Below are 7,360 nucleotides of genomic sequence, written 5' to 3' on the forward strand. Positions count from 1 at the left end.
GGCCGTGGGGCCCGGGCTCGGTGCCACCCCGGGCAGCGAGGAACCCTGAAAAGGAGGTGGCCGAAGAGCAGCCAGCCCCGGTCACTGGCGTGGGAAACAGCCGAGGTGGAAATGCCCCGGCTGGAGTCCCACAAGCAGTAGTACTAACACCGAACAGTAGCTGTCTTACAAAACAGCGTGGGGCAGTCATGGTTATGCCATTCCTCTTGAAACGTCTCCTTCCTGTGAAATTGTCGCAGCCTCCAGGAAACATGAGGCTGCAAACTGTCTGTCATCGCCAGCCGAGAGAGATACCCCATGGGCGCTCCTCTGCTCACCTCCCTACTGCGAACTCAGGAGTGTCCAGCAGCAGCAGCAGCAGCAGCAGCAGCTGTGAGCTGTGTATGCGACAATCACTCACCCATCTTCTGATTTTGGCTATTTTTGTCTTAGCTGTTGGGCCTCAGAAAAATAAGCTTTTTGTACACGTGCTAAACTGTATATATGACATACTTCTAGTTTCAGTGTTGCTACTATTAAAAATACTTTCTCTTGAGAAGAGAGATGGAACTGCCATTCATGTATTAGACCGCAACAGTAGTGATATCTATTGCTACTGAACAGATGTTGGGGAATTAAAAATAGAATTGGTTTTATATATTGCCAACCTCCTTCATTCACCCACCAGAGCTGGTTGACAGGCTGTACAATCTTGTAAAAATTTGCATGATGTTTTCTCTTTTATAAGCCAAACTTGAAAAAAGCAAAGAGAGGCAGGGAAAACACCAACAGCTGAAACAAAAACTTGAGAAAGAATACAGATCTCCAGATTTATTTATTTTTTCCATATAGGTTGGTGATTTAAACGATAGGAAGACTCCAAATCTTAGGACCAACTTTGAAATGCAGCTGAGTTTACAAAAGCTGTTTTCCATCTCTCCCTTTTCAGTATCTGTTCCTTCCCTCAGCTCCTATCTCATTTCTATAGGAAAACACATTAAACAAACAATCCTAGCCTGGAAACCTAGTTTAAGAATTGCTCAAATGATAGCAATGGAAATATATGCTCCTGGTTCTCCACAATATTATTATTATTATTATTGGTAGTGTTTTTTAAATGATGTGGGTATATTATTCAAACATAAAAGCCAATAGCAATGGAAATATATGCGCCTGGTTCTCCACAATATTATTATTATTGGTAGTGTTTTTTAAATGATGTGGGTATATTATTCAAACATAAAAGCCCAGCTACTGTCTGAAAGCTGTTCAGTTTGACTGCAAAGAGAAGACTGCAATGGATGGACGCAGGCAGTCCGAGGAACACAAAGAAGCAATATTAGACACCCCAAAACCAGTGGTCCTAGAGAGGAATTTGAGTCCAACAGCTGTCTCAAGATTAGGATGGAGATTAAGATCTCTGAGGAAGATCATGGCTGAGCATGTTGACGCTGACTGATAGGTCAAAGACGGACAACAACAGTTAGGGATCTGCCAACTTAGTGACTTTAGTCACAGCATTTTGAGAGTTGCACTGAGTTAGAAGTTTTTAATATGACAGTATTCTTGAGTTGGGTGGAGAACCATATAAACGAGGCGAGAGGTTCCCTTTCCAGCTTGTGTGGCATTTACAAGATATGCAAAGAGCAGTCCTGGGCAACTTTTCCTACTGGCACCTTCCTTGGCAGGAGTAAATACCCACTTGGCACGTAAGGCAGCGGTTTGCTAGCTCACCCTGTCAGTATTTCTCTGCTAATACAGCTTCCTTGTGCGGTTACAAAATGCAAAAGCTGTCCCCATTAGCTGGCCATGAACACCATTTTCACCTGCTGGTAGGGGAAGAAGGGAAAGGCCAAGCATCTTGAAACAAATTAAATGGTTGTGAACATCAGCTAAATAAGGAGGGAACATCTGTTACTTCTAAAGGGGAAGTGGCCATCTTAATGGGTTACAGCTTAATCTTTGCAAACAACCTGAAAGTAACACGAGGACTTTCATAATTTTGTTGGTTTGGGGGCTATTTTCTGTTGCTTACATAAATGCAAGTGTACCTGTTAAATTTTCCTGGTAGTAAGTGTATCTATCACCCTCTGACTAAGTCTGAGAAATGCAGATTTGTTTTGCAGTGTAACAGTTGGAGGATGCTGGTTTTCCTATCCAGCCTCGCAAGCCAAGAGTCATATAGTGGCTCCCATAATCTCTCTGATTACTACTGTTCCCTTTCTGATGGCCTCAAGATCTCCTCCCCAAATGTTGCCACAGAGATCTTCTCTCATCTCTGATCAGTCACAGATACCTGTATCCTGCTAACCTGTAGTTAACCACCCCACCACCCTGGAAGGATTTATGGCATGCAAGTACCTACAGAAGGGATCAGTGCATAAAGGGCTTAAATGGGATATTGTCTTCTTGCAGGCTGTCAACAAGGAACACTGGCAAATGCTCTAAATACACTAATGTATTGGCCTTGTAATGCAACACTCAGGCCAAGACTCATATCACTGTACTTATCCTGGAGAAGAGCTGTTATTCAAAGCGGTTGCTTGGGGAAAAGCTGCTGGTACGCCCCAGGCAGTGAGGTGAGGGTACACGGCACAGGAACCTGCAGTCCCCAAATGGTCACTTCATTCATTACAATGGGTTTTATAATAGTACCAGCTGAATGTCTGACAGATTAATGCAAATAAAGACATTGGGGCATTCATTAAATTGCCAGCAATGACTAACTTGAGGCAAGATTCCTTGGCTTTGTTTGCAACACAGGCTTTGCTGCCTGCCTCAGAGGGTGTGAAACGGCAGGGAAAGGGCTCACTTCCAGCTGCAGCAACAACTGTGGCAGAGACTATAATCTTTAGAGGTTTCCTGTAAAGTGAATGTGAAATAATGTTGGGTAACTGAGCATCAGTTACTCCTCTGCAAGCAGCGTTTTATTGCAACTCGTGTGGCTGTCCTTTGCACACTGTTTTTGTCATTATTTGTTTTGGCTTGTAGCGTTAGGTCTCCATTTATGCTTAATTTATGCATGTGAGATGGACAACAGTGATGGACAATGATCCACATATTTACTTAACCATTTGCAGCCCTATTACAGCGACAGTATTTCATGAATTGTTAACAGATGAGAGGAACTTTCATAATTTTGAGGCAGAAGGTAGCAGCTGATGGTCTACAGGGCTCTTTTTCTGTTTCCTCAGGGGGATTGGCTCTAGAAAGTGTTTCTCACAGTTGGTTTGTCAGTCTTTGCAGATTATTTTCTTGCTGCAGTCTGAGCAAGGTTCAGGTCTCAGAGGGGTTGTGTGAATTCACCACCTGAAAACAGGCTTGAGCTAGCATTGGTTGTCACAGATGAAAAAGAAGTACAAGAAAAAAGCAGAAAGGGCGATAAAACCACAGCAGCAACTTTCTTCATTAGCTGTTCATGGGAACTTGCCCAGCCTTGGGTCATCCTGCAGGGATATTCACTTATGCCCTGGCTGCACGGAATTGCAGGACAGAAATATCTTTGGTCTAAAAGGGTGGAGAGTCTGTGATATGAAACTGGGCTCTTTCTGTGTGAAAATGCCCTGCTATTAGCACTGATATTGCCAACTGCATTTTGGCCTGTTAACTGCAAAGAGATGATGGCAGATGCCCTGTCCCAGGTCTTCCCCATGCCATTTCTGCACCCAGGAAAATTTCACCTGAATTTTCTCGGTGCTCTCCGTCATTCAGAGAGAAACCTTACAGAACTGCAGTGCAGACCTTGGACTTTTGCATGGTCCAGTCTAACTCAGAGGAGTGCAAAAAGACTAAACCAGCATAAGAAGCATCTGTACTTTACTTTACAAGGTGCATGGTATTTGCATATTTTCTGGTTTTAACACCAGTTGACCTACAAGTACAAAACAAAATAAACCAGTTATTTGCAGGGTACTTTGCTTTGTAAACTGCTGTCAGAATTATAAAGCATCAGTTCCATGGGAGAGAGATCATAGAATGGTTTGGGTTGGAAGGGCCCTTAATGATCATCTAGTTCCACCCCCCCCTGCCATCAGCAGGGACACCTTCCACTAGACCAGGTTGCTCAAAGCCTCATCCAGCCTGGCCTTGAACACTTCCAGGGAGGGGGCATCCACAACTAATGGTGATCCGACTCACCCTGGGCTGACCTTTCCCTCTCTCCCTCCCTCTATGATAAATCTCAGCAGGGTGGGTGGGTGGGTGTTCAGTGGGGAGTGATTTTTTTGTCCATTTCCCTAATTTCTGATCAATGCAAATCAAATGTAGGGTCAAATGCAGGTATGTTTTACAGGATAAAAGCACATAATTTGACCCACACATGCTGAAATATTTGAACAGAGCAGCTCATAAATTTCCTTCATCATAGAATTTAAAATAAATACCAGTAAGCAGGGGAGAGAATATTATGGGAGGGGACTAAAACAGTCTGTTTGGGCAACGCAGAGGTGGCCACAGCCCTGTTCTATTTGTAGTGACGGGAGGTTGCAGCTGAATCATGTTATGCGAGACGCACTGCACTGCTTGGAGCCACTTGCAGCAGTCACATTACTTGCAAAAGCCGCAAAAAGCTTGTGGGAGCTGGAGATTTTTGGGAAGCTTGCAGAGCTGGGGAGCAGGAAGGAGTGGGTGAGTGAAGGGGCAACAGCAGCAATTGGTAGAGGAGGATGAATGGAGAGAAATCAGTGGTAGCTGAGCGGGCAGAGATACACGAGTTAGCCAGGCAGAAGAGTACCACTGGCAAGGGAGGGAATGGAGTTCGCAGAAAACATTTGTAAGCTTTCAGCAAGTCTCTCAACACTTTTCCACTCTGCTGTAATTAATTTTGCTGCTAGTCTGGGCTGGTTTGTGTGTAGTGAATGTAAATGAGACCAGGGGGTTGCTAGCGTCTGTATGAAATGTGACACTGAATGTGTGGTTCCTGACAAGTAACTACACTGGCTTGTGCCTGTGGAACTGACGCTGTTGTGCACAGCCAGACATGCGGATCTTGATCCTGCCAACACTGATGGCCACTAATGTATGTTCCTAACTTCCTTCAAGCGTATATTCCTAAGTGTCTGAGGAGTCAGGGCTTACACCTGGCTATGAATTCTACAAAGAACTAATTGAAAGATGAAAAAATAAGAACAATTAGCATTAATTTGCTAAGAAACACTCCCACATAGAGCAGGATCTTGAGAAAGAAGTGCCATAATGAGACCCTAACATTAGTTCTTGTTTGTCCAAAAATACTTTGTGTTTCACAAGCAGCTTTTTGTTTGTTTTTCTGTTTCTAATTTGGTTTAACCCACCATTTGAGGACTGAAAGGCAGAAAGTCCCCACCCAGCAGAGAAAATCTTACACGACTGAAAAGCGGAAGACCTATTTTGCAACCAGGGTGGTTTCCCCCTGGGACATACATGATGGTGAACAGGCAGAGTAGCATTTTTTATTGTAGGTTAAAACTTAGGAAAACTTGGCTTTCATTTGCCCGTGTGCAAGTCTGTACTAGGGAAGGAAAGGGGACTAGATGAGATCCTGAACATATCAAGGTCTTACTTGAATATATTATCTGGATATGACTAAGTGCCATGCCCCCTCCATATTCCTCTTCCAGCTTTCAAAATCAAGATGAGACCAATGGAAACTGGAGCTGCACAGCACCCTGGAGGATCAAGGTCCTTCACTGTAAGACTAACTACGGTGGACTGGAAATCAAGGCTACTGATGAATTAATTAACTGCTTAATTGAGATGACTACATATGGGAAGACAGAGAAAATATATAAGAAGGGAAGGAGAACATGCTGAGCTGGGGCCATAAGTGAGACCAGTTTTTGTCTTCTGTCACTTTGAACAACTCAATGCTTCCACTGGTTGAAGCACTTATTTTAGTAATCCAACAACTGGCTTTTCTTGCCATCAGCAGAACATTTTTCATTTGAATAGGGAATTTGGGGAACTGGATGGAAGGTCAGATCAGACATCAGTTCACTTTGTAAACTCAAGTACTGCAAGAGTTCAATAATGTGTGTCAAACAGACTGCGCTCCTGTCTGATGGTGATGGTGTCAGGAGTGCTAAGAGGTTCTTACCTCTCTTTGAGTCATCTCTGCAGATGAGGCAGAGCTAGGACGAAAGGCTACTGTTAAAGAACAGCCTTAATGAGAGAACTGTTTGTAGTGTTTAGATCCCACTGGAAGTGGGAATGATTCTGGAGGTTGCCTGGAGACCTCAGGCCTCACTCAGAGGTCTGACTGACCTCATGGTCAGTGGCAGAGCTCTGCCAGAGCAAGCACAGTAGCTCACCTACATTGGCACCCAGCAAATCAGGAGCTTAGTAAAGATGGAAGTAAGTTTTTTTGTGGTGCCCACTGACCCTTGTCAATGAAACATGGGGCTCCCTCAAGTCCTGCCTGCAACCATTCACTGCCATCCTCTTTGTGCTGCTTCCCCCCACTGTCTGTGGAATCAACCTTGAGATGTGCCTGCCTTTCAGAAAACCTTGCTGGTGCTGCTGCAGCAGGGTCATGGTGCCAGAGAGCATTGCCTGAACTGCTAAGTACCATGTGCAGTTTCTCAAAGGTGAGAAGCCACCCTTTGTTTCCAGGGCAGGTGCTTTGGAGCCAGCAATCTGACAGTAAAAGGACTGGTTTATTGTGAAAGTAACCCCTTCCCCTGGCCCCAAGAGAGAAGGAGGAAATTTTCAGTGAGAGGCCCAGCCAATAGCAGTGGTCAGATTGCAAGCAGTGGTATTTGGCCACAAAAGAGGACTGTCCTTGAAGCTCACCTGCAGCCTGCTGCCCCTGCCTTCTCCTCCAGATGAATAAGGAGCACTGTATGTTCTGCCTGGGAAGCTGTGGTGGTATCGAAGCCACAGTTGTCTAAGAATTTAACACAGGCATGGGCTTTATATCCAATGGAAGTGTTGTAAAAGATGTTTTATTTAAAAAAGGTCTGTGTCTAAAGTGGCTTACCAGTTAAACCACTGATTTGAGGAACTTATATACACTGGGCAAGCATTTACAGGAAGGGCTTTACCACTTTACCACTCAAGAAGACAGCAGCATTGACTTGAAACAATGCCACTGGCATCCTTCTATGCTTTGCAGAAGAGTAGGGACAACTCAAGCTACTTTGTTTCTTATGTTTGTATTTCAGTAGCATCCGTTTCACTCATGTATCCCAGATTTTTAAAAAACCTTCATATTCAGATCATGACTGGTAATGCATGGCTTGCTACTTTAGTAGGATTTAATACAACAGACCTTTGAAAGAAACTGAGAAGCTCTCACCTGCTTATTCTTTTATATGTTTTAGGAAGACAGCAGTTTAGTAATAAGCATAGAATTCCTTTTTCTGAGTTCAAGGTGACAAACAACCCCTGGTACAAGTGTTCAGCA

This window comes from Antrostomus carolinensis, unplaced genomic scaffold, assembly GCF_000700745.2.
Source record: "Antrostomus carolinensis isolate BGI_N321 unplaced genomic scaffold, ASM70074v2 scaffold11771, whole genome shotgun sequence".
In the NCBI taxonomy this organism is placed as follows: domain Eukaryota; kingdom Metazoa; phylum Chordata; class Aves; order Caprimulgiformes; family Caprimulgidae; genus Antrostomus; species Antrostomus carolinensis.